Below are 13,110 nucleotides of genomic sequence, written 5' to 3' on the forward strand. Positions count from 1 at the left end.
AGGGCCGAGCAAGGAGCCGGTGTCTGTGATGAAATCAGAGAGAGTCTGCTGGCCGGGCTCCGCCTGGGAGCTGCGTGAACAATGCATCGCTGATTCCCCACCAGTCCACTTCCAGGAAGTTACTGCTTTCTGAAGGAGCTGCAGATGTTCTCCTCGCCGGCTTGCTAATGGGCTTGTCACTCGGCTCCGTGTGGACGGATGATGTCAGCGGTGAACGTTCCCAAGTATGTGACCCCCCACAAACTCTGCCAGCGCCGTGTGTGGGGACCTTCCTGGGCATCAGGAATGAAATCACAGCATTCGTCGGGCATCTTTGGGTGCCCGGCCCTGTGCTCACAGATGGACTCTCACATTGAGTCAGACACTGCCTTGGCCCCAAGGGACTCAGTCTGGCGAGGGAGGCAGACACATAAACAACTAGCCAGAGGACAACGCAGTAAATGCTGGAATGGAGGAATGGACCACATGTTATGGAGGGAGCACGAGTTCTCCCTTGCAAGGATCAGAGAGGCTTCACGGAGCAGGAGACATCTGAGCTGTACTTGTGCTGTTGAGTAGGATTTGCTGGGAGAAGAGGAGAGGCGTTCCTGACAAGGGACTGGCTGAGCAAAGGCCCAGAGGTAACCAGGAAGGGTCCACTTTGGCTGGGATGTAGGGTTTAGGCAGGAGGTAGGAGAAACGAGCTACAAAGGTGGGTTGGAACCACTTGCAAGCTGGGGTCCATGTGCTCCTCACGCCCAAGCAGGAGTCCACAGTTGGCTGGGGTTCCATCCTTGCATGAACCTGGAGACCAGCGCACATGCACCCAAGGGGAGATTGTGCCTTTTGCTTCACGACTCTGCCTTACCCATGGAGCAGGTTGCCCAGGTGGCTCCACCATCCCTCAAGGTTGGGCTGATGGCTGGGCTGGATGCCGCCTTGTGAGACCCAGCTGGGCTCGCTTTGTCTGCTTGTCGGTTTGTGTTAGGGAGGCAGTGTGGCCCAAGAGGGCAGGCTCTAGAGTGAGACAGAGCTGGGTTCAAAGCCCAGCTCTGCTGCCACCAGCCATGTGACCTTGGGCAAGTCATTTCACCTTCTGACCTTGGTTTTCCACCTTTAAGATGTGGATAATGAGCCCCTCCTCTTAGGAGTGAGAATTAAATGAGATCAAGTTGGAGGAGGGGTTGGCCCAAAGCCTGGTTTGTAGCGAGTGCTCAGTGCATTAGCTGCCACTGTTGTTAGTGATGATGGTGGCAGCTGCTCGGTGAGTGGCTGTGTATGCAAAGTGGGGTAAGTGTGCCTGGCCATGAGCATGTTTTTGAGACCAGTGGTCTGGGTGGAGTATGTGCCCACAGTGTGAGGATGCGAGAGGGTTGGTTTTACATTCCCTTGAGCGTGAGTTGACCAGACTTGACTGAGGGCTGCTGGTGGCTGGAAGGAGTTGAGATGGGAGGGGTGAGCCTGTCATTCCCCCTGAGCTGGAAAGGACTCTGGAGGCATCGTCTAGTTCAGCCTGAGTGTGATGTGTAAGACCATCTCTGACGCCTGTGCCAAGTGACCTTCCAGTTTCTTTGATTGCCTCCAGTGATGGGGAACTTGCTATTTCCCAACACAATCCATTCTGTCGTTGGACATCACCGATTACTCATTGGAAACAAGAGCAGCTCACCTCAATGGAATATCTTCAGTCACAAGAACATCCCCACACTCCGCTCATTCCTTTGGTCATTCATTCACTCATTCATTCATTCATAGACATTTGCTGAGCACCTACCATAGCCAGGAAGTATTCTAGATCCTGGAGATGCATTAGGGGACAAGGCAGACATAGACTCTGTCCTCGTGGAGTTTGCAGTTTTGTTTTCCTTATCTCACTATAGCCCGGTGAGGTCGGCGTGGCAGGGATTAGGATTATTCCCTTTTAACGGACTGGGAAACTGAGGATGGTGGTGGCAATGGCGATAGCTAAAATTTATAGAGGCCTTTATGTACTTTATGGAGTCTAATCTTCACATCAACCCTATGAAGCAAGCACTGTTAATATCATCCCCATTTTATGGGTGGGGAAGCAGGCTCAGAGAAGTCATGTTACTTGCTTGGGGTGACACAGCGAGGGAGTGGCCCAGCTCTTTTCACCTCCACCCTGTATTGCCTCTGAAATTGAGGCCCTGGGACTTGCCAGAGCGGTAGAGCTGGGGCCAGAGCTGAAGCAGCTGGAGCGAGACTCTGGGCCCTTTGCACCACCACTGGAATGTCCTGCGGGAACCCTGGCAGTATCCAACATGTGCAAGCTGACATGAGTGACCTCCAGCCCTCCCCACCCACAGCCATGTTTACCCCATCTCCTCAGCCCCACCCTATCCCATCCCAAAGGGACAGAGTGGGTGAGGCCAGCCTCTCCCAGTGGCAATGTCAACTGAGGCCATCCTGGGCAATGTCCAGGAGTCATCTCGGGCAGTGCGGGTTACTTGGTGGGAGAAGGCAAGGGCGGTCTTCAGCTTCCTTTGCTCTGGAAATCCTGCCGGGCTTCTCCATGCCAGCACCCAGGAGCCTGGTCCCCTGGGGAGCGGCAGAGGTGGGTGAGTGGGCTGGGTGCGATTCCTGCATGCTGGATCACAGCCCCCTGGTAAATCCAGTTTGTGCCACTTGCTAGGCAAGTGAGATTGGAGGTGGGTGCCTTGAGCAGCCCCCACTCCCCACTGCTGACATGGATTCCAGCAGCCACTTGGAGACTGGGCACAGGGAGCACAAACAGGTTTCTTGATGGCTGGGTTGAGGAAACCCTTTCTGATTCCTCCCTCTCCCCAGCCCTCCTCAGTTCAGCCTCTAGTGGGAAGGAGAATTTCGAGCCCCAGGGGCAGGATGATGGACTCAAAGGATGGGGGCCGTGGATCCTGGCCCCTGCCCCATCTTGGCAGGTGACCTGACCTCTCTCTCTGATTCCGTTTCCTCCTCCAACCAACAAGGGTAACAAAAGCCCCCAGCTGCCTGGCTTCCATGGGGTATTCATGGCAGGGGGCTTTGCAAGCCTGAAGCGCCCCACCAAGGTTAGATATTAGAATCAACAGTGAACGCAGTTACTGACGCAGATAACAATAGTGATGTGCACATCATCGGTCTTTGAAAGGTACCATTCAGTGTTTTCCCCAGTCTGGAATTCATGTTTTGAACCACTATCTTTGGGCCTAAAACCAAGAGATGATGTATCTCCAATATTAATTGTGCATTGGAACCGCCTGAGGTGCTTTGCAAACATCACTCCGACAGGTTCCTGGGGTCCACCCCCAGAGATTCTGATTCCGTGGGTCGGGGATGGGGCCGGGGAAGGTCTCTGTTTTTAACTTCGATGCTGGTGACGGAAGGCCACACCTGCCCACAGTGGGGACCTTAGGGGATGAGCGGCAGCATTCCCACAGACCTTTCCTCTACGCCACACTAAGGTTCCTTGCAGTGGGTGCCCAGAGCATGCCAGCATGTGGGTGAAGGGACTCAGTTCTCCTCATCCATCAGACAAGGCCTAGAATCTCTGCTCTGGATGCTCACCACAGTTTCTGGCGTGCAGCTTTCTGTACCAAGGACCAGGGCGAAAATTCCTTGAGGTGATTTTTTTAAAAGTCATGTTTCTTGAGGTATAACTGACATGCAGTAATAGTCATCCTTTTTAGCGTACAGTTCTGTGTGTTTCAAGAAGTGCCTACAGTTGTGTAACCATCGTGACAATCACGATAGAGAACTTTTCCATCACTCCCCCACAGCAGTCCCTCCTGCCCCTTTGTAGTCGCCCCCTCCTCCCAGCACCAGGCCTGGCCACTGATCTGTTTCCTGCCTTTATAGTTTTTTCTTTTCCAGAATGTCGTATCAATGGAGTGATCCGTGCAGCCCTTCTGTCTGGCTCGCTTCACGCAGCATAATGTATCTGAGACTTGTACGTGGTGTCGGGGGTTTCGGTAGTTTATCCCTTTTTGTTGCTGAGTTGTGTTCCATCATATGGATGTGCCACAGTTGGTCTTCCTGGGGTAGTTTAATTGTCCCTAGCTTTCGTCCAGAAATGCTATCTAGCAAGAAGTGCAGTTTGTTTGACTCACATGTGGATCTTTCTGCACTGGCTGCTTCAAAAATTACCTACTGCGTGCCCCTCGCAGGGCACATAGTTCCAGTGTGTGCCAGACTCAGACAAGAGCCTCAATGAGGGAGGTGGCTGGGCCTTCCCTGGAGCAGCCCCTCCCCTCTGGGGTGCAGCAGTGGGAATGTGGGCCCAGATCTTCTGATTTCCGGTTTTTCAAGAAAAGAAAGAATTCTGGATTTTTATGTGAAGTATCCTGATTTTTTTAATGTTGGCAACTAATGCAGAACAGTTTTAATCACTGTGCCAGCCCTCACATCTGCAGGCCAGATTGAATCTGTGGATCTCTGTCTCATGGCCTGCAGCTGAAACTGCTCTAAGTGCTGGGGATGCAAAGAGGAAGGATTCGTGCCCCTGAGTTGGTCATATTCTAGTGGGAGGAACCAGCCTTGTAGAACAGAAACTGCACACTGGGGTGAGGGCTCCCTGAGCCATGCAAAACGGTATTTTGAGAAGATAGTACTATACCTCGTACCTAGGACTATCAGGAAAGGCTCCCCAGATGAGGTGACCTTGAGGTGGGCCTTGACGCATGAGTAGGAGTTTGCCCATCAGGCGGGACATTGCCATTCGGAAGGATCAGCATGAGCAAGGGATATGGGCGTGGAGGAGGCTGGACCCGGTGGAGAATGACGGGTCAGCGGGTCTGGGCGGGCACTTTGGGCACAGTGGTTGATTCATTATCAATTCCTTTCACGGACTTGACCCTGAGATGCTCTAGTTTCAGACTAGGAAGTCGGCACTGCCCCGGGATTGTTTTGTTCTCGTAATCTACTCTACCAAAGCCCTAACTCTCCCTCGTCCTAGGAGTCTTGCTACGCCCTTTGGGGGTCAAGTTGTGGCCCTGTCTCCAGCAGTTCACCTGTCCCTTGGGGGCCCAGGGCTCTGGGGCTCTCTGCCCTCACCATCAGATGTGCTTGACGTACTGAATGTGCATAAGGGCCCTGCGAGTAAAATCATCAAAGCCGGCTCCCAAGAAGAATGGAAGACTGTTGCACAAACATATAAATAATGGAAAAACAGCACCCGTCACCAGGCAGTTGGGACTGTGTCATTAAGCCTTAAGGATGGGAATACTGAGAGGGGAACGTTCAGTGTCCTAGAGAAAGTGAAGAAACTCTTGAGACTACTCCAGACCACATTCATACTCCCAGAGGCCCCCTCCGGCTGCATGTCGGTGGGTCGGGCCATGACTGGGTTGAGTTCTGCTCTTTTGGCCTGCCCTGTGCCCTCTGGGGAGGAGTGATGTGGACAGAAAGCAGAAGACAGCGGCCTGGATGACACCGCTGCAGAACTCCCAGCCTCTGAGTGAAGGGAGGAGGTAGCAAGTCAGAGCCAGGGAGCCCACGGGAATCACTGCCTTTAGAGCCACCATGGGGAGCTCTTCAAAATACAGATGCCCAGGCCTCGTCATCAATTCTGTCTCTTTGACAGAGGTGGCCCAGGTGTCAGTACTTATGAAAAAAGATCCCTCCCGATCAATTTAAGGTGCTGCAAGGGCTGAGAACGCGGCTTAAGAGAGTGGCTGGGAGATGTGGCCAGAGGCGGGGCCCAGCCGCGCCTCTCCAGCCCTGCCTCCCTGCCAGCCTCCCTGCACAGGGTGTGGATTTGGAGAGCAGGTAAGAGACCACGTACCACTGAGCCACTGAGCAATTACTGATGGGGGTGCAGTGCCCGGCTCTGAGTGCAGACTCCCGAGTTTAGCTGCCAGTCCCACCACTGTTAACTGCAGGACCTTAGCAGGATACTTACGGTCTCTCTGCCTCCATTCTTGTATCTGCAAAATGGGCACGATAATGTCAGCCTCATAAGGATAATAAGGACTAAATTAGTTAGTTCATGTAAACTGCTTCTAATGGTGCCTGGCACACAGTAGGCACTAAGTGTTATTTGTTAAATTACTTAGTACTTATTACGTTTCATTTTTGCATGGTTGTTTGTTTTACTTTAATTGTGTGTATTGATCATTTTCCCCAGGGTGGGTTTCGTAGGGGGAATTTGAAGATGACTGGGACATCATCCTAACCCACAGGGAATTCCTCCACGGGGAGGAAAGACCTGAATGTGGGAAAAGCAAGGCACCAGAGCAGGGCGACCACAGCCCTGTGAAGGGACCTTAAGTGTGTGCCGGCCCCAGGAGGAAGGAGCGTGTGGGTGGGGTTGCCTGGGAAGGTGTGTGTTGTGGGGAGGGCACTGGGGCTGTGCGGGAGAGACGGGTAGGATTCCAGGACCCCGAGAGGAGAGGGCAAGTGTCCCCTTGGACCATTTTGGAGTTGGGGGGGAGGTGAGCAGCGCCTGAAACAACGAGCTGAATCTGATTGCAGCACATGGAGTCAGTGAGAGAGGAGACCCAAGGTGATGATTGGCCGAGAAGCACTGTGACAAGTCTGGTCTTTGTCTGTGGGGCAGGGTAGGGTGACATGAGCAGGAGAGGCGCCTGGACAGACCTGGGCTGCGTTCCGGCCTGAGGGGATGACTGGGTGCTGGCCGAAGCCAGGGCCAGGGAAGGAACGGTGGCCTGGGGCGTGGTGCTACCCTCCTCCTGGTGAGGCAAGAGCCCTCGTCCTCAGTGGGAAGGAGCCGCAGCCTCCCCCATGGTCTCTCCACATTCAGCTGAGCCCTCGTGGTGTTTACCTCCCAGGCCCACTCTGAGGTCTCACCAACCACATTGCAGCCCTGCAGTGATGAGGGCGCAGAAGAGAGAGGCCCGAAGTGGGCGGGAACTGTGCCTCATTCACTCACTATTCACTCAACAGGCATTCACTAAGCCTCCACTGTTTGAAAGGCCCTGTAGGGGAGATAGGTAATGCAGATCTGGTCCCTGCTCTCCCGGAGCCTGTAGTCAGGGTCATTTGGCCTCTTTGTGCTGTGTATCTAAAATAAAGTAGGTATAATATAGGCAGGGCAGGGCTAGAAAGATAAAGTGTTCTGGGAGCAGAGGGGAAGAAGGGTTGATGACTGGGAGATCTAGAAAGACTTCCTGGAGGAAGTGAGCCTCAGAGATGGTATTCGGTGGCTCAGTCATTTGCTGAGTTGAATCTTGCAGGACAGCCTGGTCTCTCTCCATCTGCTTCCTCACCCCGCAGACCCCAGGCTCATGGGGATGGCTTCCTTTCTGCCCCGGGCCCCAGTGCTTACCCTCATCTCCCAGCCTCTCCCGACTGTCGCCAGCATGATTTGCTGTGTGTCAGATGTACCCCCAGTCCGCGAGGCTCTGTGCTGAGGGAGTTGTCTGCCCTCTCCTTTGTACTGGAAATCTTCTCTCCCTGCCCACACACTGGGACCCAGCAGGAAGCCTTCTACACAGAGGGCCAAGGCTCCTGCCCACCACCACAACGCAGACCATCAGCGCGGGAGGGAGGGAGAAAGAGAAAGAGGGGCAGCTTGATTTCGGTGGGCACTCTGCATATATTAGTAATAACGATGATGAAGATGAACGTTCAACAATAACCAGGCATTAACATAACGACCACGTGTGGAATGTCTTCGTGCCAAACACTTTGCCTGCATTATCTCATTTAACCCCCACAACAGCCATTGAGGAGCCCCAGAGGCTGCTTGTCAAGGACACACCCAGTGGAGCTGGAAACCCTGGCTTCAAATCCCTCCTCTGCCTCTTCCCTAGGTGACCTTAACCTCTGCACCTACCTCATTGGGTTGCTCTGAGGATCAAGTTAATATTTTCAAGAAGCTTAGAACGGTACCTGACACACAGCAGGTACAACTCTAAGCGTCAAATACATTGAAGTATGCAATATATTGCTTTATCCATGTTATAAACAAGGAAACAGGAGGAGTGCGGTCAAAGACTTGACAGTAGCTACTGTATTAAGCACACAGCGTGCCAGGTGATGTCATGAGCATTTTACTTGCATTTTCTCATTTACTCCCCACATCAAATCCATGACGAAGCACCACTCTTAGCCCCATTGGACAGACACGGCCCTGAGGAGTAAAGCACCTGTCCGAGACAGGAGCTGGTTAGTGGTAGAGAAAGGCCTCTAACCAGGGGATGAGAACATAGGAGGGAGGGCCCCCCTTGTCTCCGGGGACAGCTGTGTGATTCCCCTCCAGATGGGGCAGGGAGGAATGAATTGGAATTGGGTGGCAGAGGAGTTATGACTGTAACTAGGGTTAGCAGAGAAGAGCCCGGGAGATGAGACCTGCAAGGAGCTGCTGGGTGAGCCATGGGACTATGCTGAGGATGACAAAGTCGGTCTTGGGGTTTTATAAAGTTGTTGCCCCCTGAGCTGGGCTGCTTCACATTGGAAGTTCCGGAGCAGTCAATAACCGAGAGTAGCACTTAGGTCAGAGATACAGGAGAGTAATTGGAAAGGCTCCCTGCATGGCCGCCATGTACAGTTGTACGAGTTGTGCCCTGTACAAGGGCGCCTGGCAGAGGAGCAAGTAGGGGCTGAAATCCAGCCCATGTTCCACTCACCAAGCTGTGGGCTCCGATCTGGAGCTGCATCTGCCCGGAGGAAGGGGCACCTTTTTCTGTGTTTACAAAAGTGCCCTACAGACTGGGGTGGTCCTGACTCTATGGAGGGGTTGAACAGAGAGACTTTACCTGCAGAGGTAAGCCTGCAGAGGTGAGTCTGCAGAGGCCAGATGATGCCAATGGGTTGGCACTTAGGGAACTGCAGCTTTGACTTTCACAGTGACCAGGGGGGCCTGAAGCAAGACCACAGCCGGGACCAGGACTGGGATGCAATGATGTGTACGGAAAGGCTGAGCACTGAGCAACTTCAGGGGCTTCGCAATGCGCTTGTGAAATAGACAGGGGACCAGCAGAAGGGTGAGTGACAGGAGCAGCCTCTGTGGGGACCAGACCAGCAAGATGTGGATGGGCCTGAAGAAGATGCTAATTGAGAACCCTGCCCCCATGACCATGACCCCAGCTCACTAGAGTCAGGGGGGGTGGGCTCTTGAGTCAGCTGTGTGTGTGTGTGCGTGTGTGTGCGTGTGTGTGTGTGTGAATACCATGAGGGAAGGGAGAAAGAGTACTCCAAAAAGCAAGAATCCCGGAAGGACCGTGGGAGGGTACCTGCAGAGGCACTGCCACCCTCCAGGAGCTGCCCAGCGGCCATGTTTTGTCACCTGCATTGCTGTTACATTGGAAGGGAAGAGGGAGGGTGTCTCTTTGCTCAGTGCCCACTAGGCACTGGGCCAGACGTTTTACACGCATTACCTCGTTTCCATCTCCACCCCTCCTCCACGGTTTCCGTAGTAGTGACAGCATTCAGGGGAATCAATAAAGAGAGGGGGGATCTCCTTCCAAGTCTTGACGGTGTTGCTGGACCCGAGAGGGGCCATGTGGGTGGCTGTGTAGCAGCAGGCAGTATGAATCTCATTATTGCTTTTTCCCCCAATGGTCATCATTATTACCCCCCGAGCTGTGCAACTTTTCCAGCAACCGCACAGGAGGCAGAGGCGGCCGTGTCAGCCCACCCTGAGGGACTCTGCTGAGAGACGCGAGGAAAGCTGGGAAGGGAATGGAGGGGCCCTTGGTTTTCTTGGCCTTCTGGCGGGGGCAGGCTTGCTGGGCATGGGCAGGCCTGTGTGGGCTCTAGGCCTCCTCATGATCGCTGGGGTTTTGGCTGTGGGGGCAGGGCCTCTGAGACACAGAGACCTCGTGGACACAGGTCATGGGCAGCGTCCAAAGATTCAGACGTTCGCCACCTCCTGCCCTCTCTTCTTCATCTCTCGTCAGTTGGGATGATTTTGGCTGCAAGTAACAAAAAATGTCAACCAAGAATGACTCAAGCTGTGAGCATGTTTATGGCTTATTGGACAAGAGGCCCAAGGAGGAGCTCCTGGCGTTGGTTTTGTGGCTCAACAGTGTCATTAACCATGTAGGCTTTTTCTGTCCTTCTATTTGCCTCTTCCTCATTTTGGCTTTTGATCATGGACTTATCACCTCATGGGCCCAAGATGCCACAGTTCCAGGCCTTACATTCTCAAACACAAACAAAGGCAGGAAGCAGTGCATCCACCGGTATATCAAGAAAGAGCTTTTTTTTTTTTATGATTCTCTCTTCTTTTATTAATAAGAAAAAAGCTTTCTCAGAAGTCCCCCAGCACAAAACTGGGTCATAGGGCCTCTCCTAAGCGTGAGGGATGCTGGGAGAGTAAGCCTCCTTCCTGCGGTGGGTGGAAGGGGGTGGGAAGGGCTGGCATGTAGCCAGTCAGCAGCATCTGCCACACCTCCCGTTTCCAGGCACTTGTCCCACTGCTCCCAGGGAACATCCAGATGGCAGAATCATGGAACAGTCCTGAAGCTGTGCTTGACTCCCTCCCCCACATCCCAAAAAAGCCAGTCGCTTACCCAACGATTGGCTGCTGAGTGTGTGTGCAGGGCACCCTGAGGGAGACCAAAAGGATGGGAACTGCCCTGAGAAGTAGGCACTGTTATCCTCCCTTTTTAAGATGAGAATCCAAGTTCCAAAAACCTGCTGAACTTGTCCAAAGTCTGGGTGGGACCTACCTAGTAAGTGGCGCCACTAGAATTTAAAGCTAGGTCTATCTAATTTCTTAGTTCCTGCTCTTTCCAACCTTCAGAACTTGCATGTGGGCCAGCTTAGAGCCTTCTAAAGCCTTCTCTGTACATGTGAACAGAGCCAGTCAAACGTGAAGTGCACACCAGGTGCCCCCTGGAGCTGCAGCCAGGAAGCGCTGCAGGTGCTCAGGAAAGGCAAGTCCCCAGGGATAGGGTGGTCAGAGACCCATGGGGTCAGTGCATTAGCCTCTTGACACAAGCAACCACACGGAAGAAAGTCCTGACACAGCTGCACGAGGAGAGCCCCTTCTCTTGAGCTGCCAGGGATCAGATGCTTCCACTTGCCAGTATAGACACTTGGCAGTGTAGACTGGCTGCTGGAATGGCTCAGGACTGCTGCCCAGGGAAGGCCACATGTTGTCCCTCCTCATCATTCAAGTGGGCTCTGTGTTGGTTGCTAGAAACAGACTCCGTCTGTCTACTGTTAGTAATGGGAGGCAGGAGAGTGGCCAGCGGGCAGGCCTCACGGGCTCCCGGGGGTAGCCACACGACCAGACATCAGAAGCCTACAGTGACGTTTCAGAGCTCCCAGGGCTCGGGATCCCCCGGTTATCTTGTTGTCTGCTCAAGACGCTGCGATGGTAATGAGAGCTCTCTTATTCCACTCTTGCTTCTGCAGCCACTTCTTCCTTGTGATAGGATTTGCAGAGCCCATGCACACAGCCATCACGGCCTTACCTGGAGGCCCTGACAACTTAGATGTGCAAAGAAGATGCAGATTCTTTATTTTCCCCTGAAGCTGGTGTGAGCTCATGAGGGAGCCCCACCTCGCAGGGTCACTGTGATACAACACGTGCGGCCCGCCCAGTGGCGTCAGTCTGATTTGGTAATTTCAACAGTCTTGTGATGTAAAGGTCAGCCTCTTTGGGATAATTTGCCTTCAGCTTGAATGACTGCAAGGGCTCATCTTTCAGAGCTCCTCGTCTGGCTTTTTTTCAAAATGGCATCTGGGGATATAGACAGCTGGGGCCTATGTGACCTCAGGTGTCCGTGGAAGGGAGACCTCTGGCTCTGAGCTGGTCCTTAGACATTCCTGGCTTACCTCCACTGATGTGTGGCTAGTCTCTTCCATCCCAGGGCATTCTTTGGACATCTGCCACTGCAGTCTGCAGCTGACAAACTCATGGTCCATTTCTTCTTGGCCCCGATGGCGGGGTCCATCCCCAGCTGGGTCTTTGTCTCACTATCCATCTTGCCCCAGGCCTGGACTGTCTCCTCACAGCCTCTGATGCAGTTGGCTTGTCCTCACCATGGCAACCTCTTGGTGTCCTGTGGCTCTTGGGTTTTCCATGTCCTCCCTCGGGGCTGCGGGGACTGCCTGCTGGGTTCTCTCCACCAGTCTCAAGCGGGGGGAGGCTCAAGAGTGCCCGCCTGGCCCTCTGTCTGGCTGTCCTGTTGGCCATCTTCATTCTGTGAGGCCACATATTGTTTGGCCCAGGGCCATCCTGAATAGTGGTCTCTCTCCTTCCAGAATCCTAACCAAGTAGTTGGAGAGAAACCCCTCTACCCTCTGCCCTCGGCGCCACCCTCACCCTACCGAGCACATTTCCTGAGATTTTGGCCCGGAGTCTGGAAAGTCAGGACACACTTGTGAACATGCCCTTCCCTCCCTGCGCCTCCTCCTTCTCAGCCTTCCCGTCTGCATGGGTGGCGTTCCCTTCCCCTGCTGTCTGCCCAGGACCTCTCTGGGGTCCAGTCAGCCAGGCGGGACTCCTCGTCTGCTAACAGGGGGAGATGGGAGGCCAGAAAAGCTTCGCAAGGCTGGCTCTTAAGACTGTTGCTTAGCTGCACAATCCTATTTTGGACGGCAGAGCCTGGATTTTTTGGATTCCTGCTTTCACAGTCCAAACTCTCGCCGGGTGAGTAGATGCGATGAAGAAGAAGAGAGGGAGGGTCGCAGTCAGGCAGCACAAAGGAGTAAGCACACCAACACACCTCAGAAGTGACCACGACCCTCTTCACACTTCCCTCTGTTCTCCTCTCCGTGCCTCCTCTCAGTGCAGGGCCGCTGCCTGTGCGGCCAGCGCTGCCTGCACCTGGCTCACATTTAAACCTCCCGAAGGAGGGGGTCACCCCTACTGGTAGAGCTCCGGAGCGGAGCGGGATGTCACGTGGGACACAGCAGGGCCATCTAGATGAGGCTGTGTCCCTTGTGAGTTTAAGGAGCCGAGGCTGCCCTAGGGGAATTGTTGGCCAAAGATCCAGGAAGACCCTCCTTTCCTTGCTGGTCCTAAATTACCTGTAGACTCGTTTTATAGGCAGTGAGTGAAAGGTAGAGCACGTCAGAAGACAGCCACCAGCCAGGAGGCTTTTTAAACAAAGCCGTTGTATTTTCTCAGTAACATTAAGTTGAATCAAAAAGTTCCTGTCTAGTTTCTAGATCCTCAGCTGGTGAGGCCCCTTGAATTGTTTCCAAAGTCCAGGAGGAAATGGTGATTCCTATGCACGC

General features: G+C 53.6%; 1 protein-coding gene across 1 annotated transcript in view; it reads left to right on the forward strand.

The window, feature by feature from the left end:
• The first annotated feature begins 531 nt into the window (after nucleotides 1-531).
• CORO2B (coronin 2B) overlaps nucleotides 532-13,110 on the forward strand; it is a 94,667-nt gene continuing 82,088 nt past the window's right edge. Inside the window, exon 1 of the mRNA XM_046655470.1 lies at nucleotides 532-620. The gene's annotated coding sequence lies outside the window, so the exon portion shown is untranslated. The remainder of the gene's footprint in view (nucleotides 621-13,110) is intronic.

Source organism: Equus quagga, chromosome 2, assembly GCF_021613505.1.
Source record: "Equus quagga isolate Etosha38 chromosome 2, UCLA_HA_Equagga_1.0, whole genome shotgun sequence".
In the NCBI taxonomy this organism is placed as follows: domain Eukaryota; kingdom Metazoa; phylum Chordata; class Mammalia; order Perissodactyla; family Equidae; genus Equus; species Equus quagga.